Raw genomic sequence first — 9,924 nt, 5'->3', positions numbered from 1 at the left:
AATAATACATGCTCATTACAAAAAATTAGAAAAATATAGAAAAGTAGAAAACAAAATAAATCACCCTTAATCATCACCTCACCAATAACCATTAGTAACATTCTGATGTATTTTTTCAAATGTTTGTATTTGTACAACTATTTTTGACTTAGTTGTGGTCGTACTATATTAACTATCCTGCTTTTCACTTAAATTATATTACACGTATTTTGCCATCCCATTATGAATTATTTATAAGCCTAATTTAAAATACCTGCACAGTAATCTATTATGTGGGAAACATCTTGTTTACTTAACTATTCCCAGTTTGTAGGGCATTTGAGTTGTTTCCAATTTCTTATTATAAATAATGCCACAATGAAGACTTCATACTAAAAGCTCATTTGGTAGTTCATGTTATTTCTTGAAGCTGGATTTCAGAAACTGAAATTATCTTAAAGTAAATGAACATATTTTAGGTTCTTGTTACATATTTGAAATTGCCTTCCAACAGGTTTTTCTTCAGTTTACACACCCATCAAAAATAAATATGACTCTCGGCAGCACTGAATATTTTCATATATGAAACATATGGTTCTTTTGCATTTCTTTGATTTCTACAGAGGTCTAGCGTTTTCCCATATACTGACTAACCTAATTGCATTTTCTATATTTTTGTTCATATTATTTGTACACCAGAGTTGTTACTAAAAGTACAAATTCTAAAATCTATAAAATTACCTTAAAGAGTTCTTCATGTTTTGACTTGATAAAAATTACAAGATCTGGCCGGGGGCAGTGGCTCACACCTGTAATCCCAGCACTTTGGGAGGCCGAGGCAGGTGGATCACCTGAGGTCAGGACCAGCCTGGCCAACATGATGAAACCCTGTCTCTACTGAAAATACAAAAATTAGCCAGGCATGGTGGCGTGTGCCTGTAATCCCAGCTCCTCGGGAGGGTGAGGTAGAAGAATCACTTGAACCCAGGAAGCAGAGGTTGCAGTGAGCCAAGATCATGCCACTGCACTCTAGCCTGGGTGACAGAGCGAGACTCCATCTCAAAAAAAAAAAATTACAAGATCTAATAGGAATTATTACATGGATTAAGGAATGAGGAAAATATACAGTTTTCCATATGACATTAATTTCCATCCTCATTGAGAATTGGTGGAACCCTGAGCCTTGGAGGCATCTAAGGCAATGTTCTTAGTCTCAGTCAGTGAGGGTCATATTCTGTATTCATAGTCTAAGTTTCCTGATTGCCTTCCTCTGTGTTTTAATGTTTAGCTATTTCATGCCTCCTCTTATAGAAGCTGAAGCAGATATTACCGCCATCTGAACACATAAGAAAATAAGGGTTCAGATAGGCATGTGACTTGCACAAGGTCACACAGCTGGTAAAGAGTAGAACCCTTTCTGATTAAAATCCTCACGTTCATTCCACTGGTATTCCACCTGAAGTCAGATGTTTAAGAACATTCAGGAAAAGGAGGAAGAAAGAGACCTGAAAAATTTATTAAAATAGCAGCCATTAAGTATTAGAGATGCCTTAGCCAGACTGTACTGAGCATTAGCAAGATAAAAAGCATTCATTTCATATGCTCCAGGTTTTACTTTTCAATTTGTACAAAAATTCCTACTTATCCACAGCCTGGCTCTTTTAAGTATTATCTTACTCGAGAGGCAGTAGAGCGTAGTGGATGAGTTTAGGCTCTGAAATCCATCTGCCTGAATTTTAATCCCAGCTTTGCCATTTGCTACCTGTTGTAACCTAGGAACATTACTCAAATGCTCTGTGCCCTCAGTTTCCTAAACAGTACAGAGAAAAAGTATAATAATAATAGTACTTACCATATAGAGTTGTAGGGAAGAGAACATGCGTTAATACACGTAAAACACATGACATGGTGCCTAGCCTGTGGAAATATGCAAGTAATGTTAGTTGTTGTTGCTGTCATTATACCATTATATGTATTGATTCATTTAACCTCATGACAACCTATGATCCTGTGACAACCTTACTGTGATCCCCCTTTGACTAATGAGAAAACAGAAGTTATACTAATTATAAAAACATAGCATAAAACACTATTCAAACCTAAAAGAGAATCTCTGGCTTTAAGTGTGAACTAGATTTGAAAAACACAATACATCAATGAAATATAAAAAGTTAAGGGAAATAAGTTACATTTTACATCAAAAACAAATTAAGTAATATGAGATGCTAACATAAAACATTTTTGTCGGCACTGAATGTGCAAGAAATATTGTAGAGATTTTTAAATGTTTTTATTTGTATCATGAAGAATCCTTAGAAAAAAACTGTCTAACCCAGAAGTGTAGCAGGGATGCTGACAGATGTTACAGCCATCCTCCTTTGTACTATTTAAATACCATGGATTCTGTTCTTGATAGACTTCAGTGCTTGATTTCAGGTGCCTATGACTCATATTTGTAAATAATTAATACATGTATTAAAAACACATTTTATGCATCAACATATACTTTCATTTTGAATGTAAAGTGCACACACCCCAAACATTTTCTTTAAAAAAATCGATCTTTATGGAAAATAACCATGAATCAAAATTCTAAGGGAAATCAACATAACTAAAATAGTTTTGTGAGTACTGTCCTTATGAAATAAGAATTTGGGAGAAATAGTTACCCTCACCTTCTTCCTCTCATTCCCAGATACAGGAAAAGACCTTAACTGAGGGATGGTTTCCTGCTGTGTCCTCGGAACCCCAGGGCCTGGCTCAGAGAGACAAGCAAGTAGTGACTGAAGATTGTTGCAAATGTGAAGACCTAGAATTTACCAATGAATGACAATTTGAATGTGAGAAGCTTAGAAAAAGAGAAGATGGTGGTCAGCAAGGGAAGAAGAAAAATAAAAACATGGGAAAGAATGACAGGAATGGATATACGCAGAGGACCAAATGGCATCAAACTCACAGCAAATAGGCTAGATTCACCTATTTCAAAAGGAAATTCTTTCTAGCATAAAGAAAAGACAAATATTTAGGGTGATGAATATCTCAACTATACTAATTTGATCTTCGACTCAAATTATATGAATGTATTAAATTATCACCTATACCCTGAAACTATGCACATCTATTATGCATCAATAAATAATTGTTTAAAAAAATAGAAATGCTAGAACCGAAAAACTCAATAAAGAAATTAAAACAGAAAGTCAAGCTACTGAAGAGATCCCCGGGCTGTGACAGAAAAAAATAAAATGGCTTATTTCTAAGGGCACTCAACTATTGAGTAAGTCTGAGCCGAAAGGTATAAAGTACCTTTGGCAAATAATAATAATAATAACCACAAAAATAAGCTTCTTAGATAGGCTATTGCTTTGTGGTTATAATAATTATACACTCCACTGGATAGCAAGCAATCTACTTATCTACATGTGTAAGTTTGACTTGAAGTTTCTTCTATTTTTCATCTGCTGGAGTAACTCAATTACTAGGCCATCTGTATTTGCAAATCTGCAAAGTGAATGTTGTCATCCAGTAGCCTTGCCACATGTGTCCTGAGTACTTTTTACATTCTTTAGCTTCCTTGATTCACTTCAGCCATCCTAGAAATTATTGAGTTTCAAATTAGATTAAGTCTCCCTGAGAAGTGAAATAAATATTGGATGGAGAGAAGAAGATTCAGATGGGTGGGGATGAAGAATGAGCCATGTGAAGGGAGCAGGTTTGCTAATAAACCTCACAGAGGATGACCCGAGTACACAATGCAGTTTTGTACTTTTGTCTTAATGCTGCTCATTATAGCCAACTATAATCTCTGCCTGCCTGACAATGGTTTGTCTATATGTCTGTTCCCCCACCTAGACCTGGAATTCCCTGAAAGCAGAACCTAGTCTTCATCTGTGTATCCCCAGCTCCTAGAATCAGGACTGGCACAAAGCTGTTACTCAGTATCTTTTTGTTGAATGAAGGAAGCAAAGACTCAAATACATTTTTTCACTTTTTTCACCTTATGAAACTTTTGGCCTCATAAAACTTTTTGACTTACGAATCTTTCTTAAGGGCTATGAAGTAAGGTTGAGTGCACTGCTTTGTATTCAAAATCCCTTCAGCCCCTGTGGTAGTAAATGGAAATTTATATAATCTGATTACTTATTATATCACCAAACCTCCAGAGTTGGGCACAGACTGGAGGGTGAACCCACCAACTAAAAGAGGCAGAAGGACACATGAGTGTTCACACAAGTGATAAATTAACATAAATTACTTTAAAGGTTATTTAAAATGTACATGTCTTGGAGTTAACCCTAAAGTAGCAGTTCTTAATTTAGGGCTCATGGATCTTTAGCAAGTCCAAGGATGAATTTTAGGGGGCATATTTATGAACCACAAAAACAAACATCAAAGACAAAATGAGTTATATGAAGACATGTGTTTTGGAAGGGAGGTGATCTACAGCTGTCATTAGATTATTGAAGGAGCCTATGATCCAAAAATAATATAATTCATAACTTCAAACAGATATTTTCAGAGTATGACAAGAAATATGCACAAGGATGTTCATCATGGCATAAAGAGAGTGGAAAATTGGAAGTAATCCAAATGGATTTCAATAAAGGAGTGTTGAGCACATAAATAAAACATACGCGATATGCTGCATACGGATTACACATTGTTGAGGGAAAGGGCAGTTTACTGCACAGCATGTGTGGTATGGTCGTATTTATGGAATTAATATCCATGTGTATCTAGGCAGAGAATGTGTCTAGGCACAGAAAGACAGTCACCAAATGTTAATAGTTATTATTGATTGGTCGAATTTGGGATGTTTTTGTCCTTCCTTTTTATACTTTCTAATTTGTTTGAATTTTTAGTGAGCATGTTGTCATTTTAACAAAATAATAATATTTTCAAGAATTGGAGGGATAATTATAGAGAAACGTAAGGTAGGCAGAGTCATAATTGGCAAGTAAAAGAAACTTAAAATTATAAACCTTAAGGTGAGCATCAAGAAGACCACTGCTGCTCTCCAAATAGACAACGGAGTGGGACAAGTGATACATAAGCCTGACCCAGTGTGGCAATTGCTGTGTCCTAGTTTAAACATATTCAAAGGGAAGTGACAACTGGTCTTGGAAACTCCTGGCTCCATCTAGAGCATTGTGAACTGGTTTTTCTGTGAAGACAGAACACTATACAAGAATAAAATCATGTGTATGAGAAGTAGAGATAATTACATATCCTCACTCCTGGTTGTGCCAGTCAGCCTGGCATGTGGCACAACCAGTTCCTAGAAGCTGCTCATCATCTGAATCAGATTAGAATCTTCTTTCCTCCTAAATGAACAAAGACCCACTTCCAACCTTATGTTTGAAATGTGAAATGTTCATTTGTGAAATACAAACTCTTCTCAGAAAGGCTATGTACAGATGCATACTTGCCATGAGTAAATGCTGCCTCTTTCAGTATTTCTTAATTGAAGCTGTCTGGTGTACTGTAAGAGGAATCTGTCTCAAAAGCTATGCATTTTCAAAATGCCCCTTTGTTTGGTGTCTCAAAATTTTCACACCTTGGGGTAATGCACTATAGTCATATGTATGATAAATGAAAGGTATGCTTTTCTTGTGTCAAGTGGGAGAAGGACGATTATGAAAGGGAAAAGCAGATTAATTTTAGAAGGCAGTATAAGTAAGGAAGCTGTGGGTCTGGAAAATAATTCACTTAAAATTATCCATACCCTATACCTCCTACAAATTCCTAAGTAAACCCAAGTGTATGGATACCCCAGTTTGAAGACCATTGCTTTAGTCTACCTCCATTCATTCGTAGATACAGAAATTAAAGCCCAGGGCAGTGGCCCATCCAAGACTAGAACCTGTCTTCCAACTTGCAGATTAATGGGTTTCAACTCTACCAAACTGCCTTTTATTGTGTCCTTGAATAAATCTTTCCACTTCTTTGAGGCTTTTTTCATCTACAAAATGAGAGAGGTGGAGTAGATCATCTTCATGCTGGATATCTTACCTTTATTTCTCCAGATGTACTCTCCAGTCTTCTCCACCCTGCTCTGGGTACTAGAAGTAGATATATTTAAACTGTATCAATGGGCTCCCTCCCCCTGTGGCTTCTGATTGGGTTCAGTCAATGGGAGGCCCTGGCAAGAGCTCAGAAGGCAGAAAGGAAGTAAAATTAGATTATTTATTTACCTGCTCCAGCTGCTTGGTTGCTATGGGATGCTTGCGTCCTGCCCCTGAAGGCCATGAATACTGTCCAGTATTCTTTTCATTCAGCTAATCTCTCTGAGTTCCAGTAACTTCTCCCTCCCCTCTGTTGTTCAGGCATAGGAGTGACAACACTTTCCCAGAAAATTCCATCCCGCTGGATCCACCCTGAATCCTCCACCACCTACTGCCCCACCATTTCCCTGTTGGGATTGAATCTTGTCTCTAGGAAGGGAGAGGGCCAGAGGCAACTCAACGTTCTCAATTTCCTTCCTTAATCCCATTAAAGTATTCTGAAAGGAAAAGTAAATGATGTCACTCTAAATATATTTTTAAAATCTGGGCCCAGTTAAAAATCAAAATAAGTAAAATAAACAAAAAAATGTCTAAGTGAAAAAGGCTTTTTTATGTTATTAATTTTTTATTTTGAAAAATTTTAGAAGTAGAGAAAAGTTGCAGAGCAATACAGAGATCTCATATACCTGTCGTCCAGCTTCCTCTAATATTAACATCTTCCCTAACCACCATACAATGATCAAAACCAGGAAGTTAGTATTGAGATAATTCTATTAACTAATCTGCAGACCTTATCCAAATGTTACAGTTGTCCCCTAATGTCCTAACTGGTCTAAGTTCCAACTGTCATGTCTCCTTAGTCTTCTCCAATCTGTGACAGTTTCTCAGTCTGTCTTTCATTACCTTGACACTTTTGAAGAGTGCTAATCAATTATTTTGTAGAATGTCTCTCAATGTACACTTGTCTGATGTTTCCTTATGATGAGATTGAGGTTATGCATTTTGGGCAAGACTATCACAGAAGTGATATTGTGCCCTTCTCAGTGCATCATGTTAAGAATCCCTGACGTCAATATGGCATTACTGGTGAAGTTAACTTTGGTCACTTGATTCTGTGGTAGTTGACAGGTTTCCTCTCTACAAGGCTACTGCTTTTCCCTTTGTAACTAAAAGTATCTTATGGGGAGATACTTTGAGATCATGCAAATGCCCTGTTTCTTAACACAACTTCTCTCAGTACTATTAGTGTATATTGATTACTGTCTTTGCTAATGGTGACTTTCTATTTCCATCATGCCTTCTATATTTATTTTTTTATTTTTATTTTTATTTTATTTTATTTTATTTTTTTGAGACGGAGTCTTGCTCTGTCGTCCAGGCTGGAGTGCAGTGGGTGATCTCAGCTCACTGCAAGCTCTGCCTCCTGGTTCACGCCTTTCTCCTGCCTCAGCCTCCTGAGTAGCTGGGACTACAGGCACCCGCCACCACGCCCAGCTAATTTTTTGTATTTTTTAGTAGAGACGGGGTTTCACCGTGTTAGCCAGGATGATCTATTCCTTCTATATTTACTAAAGAAGAGCTGGCCCTTCACTTCATTAATTTATTTACTTATTCAATTACTTGTTTATATCAGTATGGACTCAGGAACATTTATTGTATTTTATGGGTTATAATCCATTACTATGATTATCCACTTTTTAGCATACCTTGTCCCAAATTTCACTGGGTCCTCCTTCAATAAGGCTCCTGTGTCATTTTTACATACTCCATCATTTTTTAGTACTTCCTTAGTTTCTGGCACCACAAAACGTTCAGGCTCATCTTATATATTTCCTGAAATTGATTATTTCTCCAAAGAACACTTTACTTATTTGCTCAATCCTAATATATACATAAAGTAGTCTCAGAGTTGCTAACCCATACGTCTGTCTGTGGAAACAAATTTACTAACTAGAGTATATATTTTTGTACAGTTCTTTATGTCTTTAGCTTTATATTGCACAGTCAAAATACTGTTTTCCAAACTTAGTTGGTTCTTCTCCAACTCTTTAAGTATGGTTATGATATTCATTTGTAATACAGTCAGATCCACTTGTTACCCTTTGCATTCTAATTGGGCTCCTCCCATATCCTGTAGATTTTAATTATTTGGACAGGGTAGGGGGCACTTTGTGGTTCATTCCCTGGTTCTAAGAGTCAGAGCTATACAAGAAGTTTATCTAGTCAATGTCACCCCGCAACCACTACCCCATTCCACTTCTTTCCATCTCATTCTCAAACACTGAATAACCAAACCTCACTGCATCTATTTTTGTAAAAAGTTATTTTCCACAAGTGAGCAGATACATGCATATTTTATCTCCCCTTTTATTCTTCCATGAAAGGTAGTACACTATCGATATTCTCTCTCTCTTTTGAGGTTCAATTTGCATAACATAAAATTAACCATTTTGAAGTGTACAATTCAGGCTGGGCATGGTGGCTCATGTCTATAATCCCAGCACTTTGGGAAGCCAAGGCAGGCAAATCACTTGAGGCCAGGAGTTTGAGACCAGCCTGGACAACATGGTAAAACCCTGTCTTCACTAAAAGTACAAAAAAATTAGCCAGCCATAGTGGCACGCACCTATAGTTCCAGCTACTCAGAAGGCTGAGACACAAGAATCGCTTAAACCCAGGAGGCGGAGGTTGCAGTGAACCGAGATTGCACTACTGCACTCCAGCCTGGGTAACAGAGGGAGACTCTGTCTCAAAAAATAAATAAAATAATAAAGTGTACAATTTGGTAGCATTTAGCACATTCACAATGTTCTCCAGCCACCGTGTCTCTCTAGTTCCACAATATTTTCTCAAAAATGTCTCAGAAGAATCCCCCATATTCATCAAGTAGTTACTCCCCATTTTTCCCTACCTATAGCCCTGGCAATGACTAGTCTGTTTTCTGTCTCTATGGTTTCACCTATCTGGGTAATTTCATATAGATGGAATCATAATAATATGTGAACTTTTTATATTTGGTTTCTTTCATTTAACATAATTTTTCCAAGGTTCATTCACATTATAGCATGTGTCAGTACTTCATTCCTTTTAATGGCTGAATAATATTCCATTGAATGGATATACTACATTTTGTTTATCTTTCTATCAGTTGATGGACATTTGGGCTGTTTCCACCTTTTGGCTATTGTGAATAGTGCTGTTATGAACATTATATATGCATCTTTGAATATCTGTCTTCAATATTTTGGGATATATACCTAGGAGTAGAATTGCTGGGGTCATAGGATAATTCTATTTAACTTTCTGAGGAGCCACCAAACCATTTTCCACAGTAGCTGTACCATTTTACAATTTTACCAGCAATGTACAGGATTCCAATTTCTCCACATTCTCACTAAGACTTGTTATTTCCTGTTTTGTTTGTTTATAGCCATCCTAGTGGGTGGATGTGGTATCGCATTGTCATTTTGATTTGCATTTACCTAATGATTAATAATGTTGAGCATCTTTTCACATGTTTATTGACATAGGTTTTATTTTATATTTTTTTCGCCCATCAATATACCCTGGAAATCACTCCATATCAATTCATAAACATCTTTCTTGTTCCCTTTTGCAGCTGCACAGAACTACATTTTGTGGATGTGCTATAGTTTATTCAACCACTCTCCTGTGTAGGGGCATTTAGATTTTTTCCAGCATTTTTCAGTTACAAACAATGCTGTGGTTAATAACTTGGTGCAAATGCATTTTTTTATTATTGGAAGTGTGCGTTAGGTGGATTCCTGGAAACCGAATTGCTGGGCCAAAAGGTAAATTCGTATGTAATTTTGTTAGTTATTAATGAAGTTAGCAAGGAAAAATCCTGGCTGTCTTACTCTAACGACAAATGTAAAAACAAACTCTTTCTACAAGGGCTTGGAGAAGGGAAGCCCAAGAG

Source organism: Hylobates moloch, unplaced genomic scaffold (assembly GCF_009828535.3).
Source record: "Hylobates moloch isolate HMO894 unplaced genomic scaffold, HMol_V3 SCAFFOLD_12, whole genome shotgun sequence".
In the NCBI taxonomy this organism is placed as follows: domain Eukaryota; kingdom Metazoa; phylum Chordata; class Mammalia; order Primates; family Hylobatidae; genus Hylobates; species Hylobates moloch.
This window is presented reverse-complemented; position numbering follows the sequence as displayed.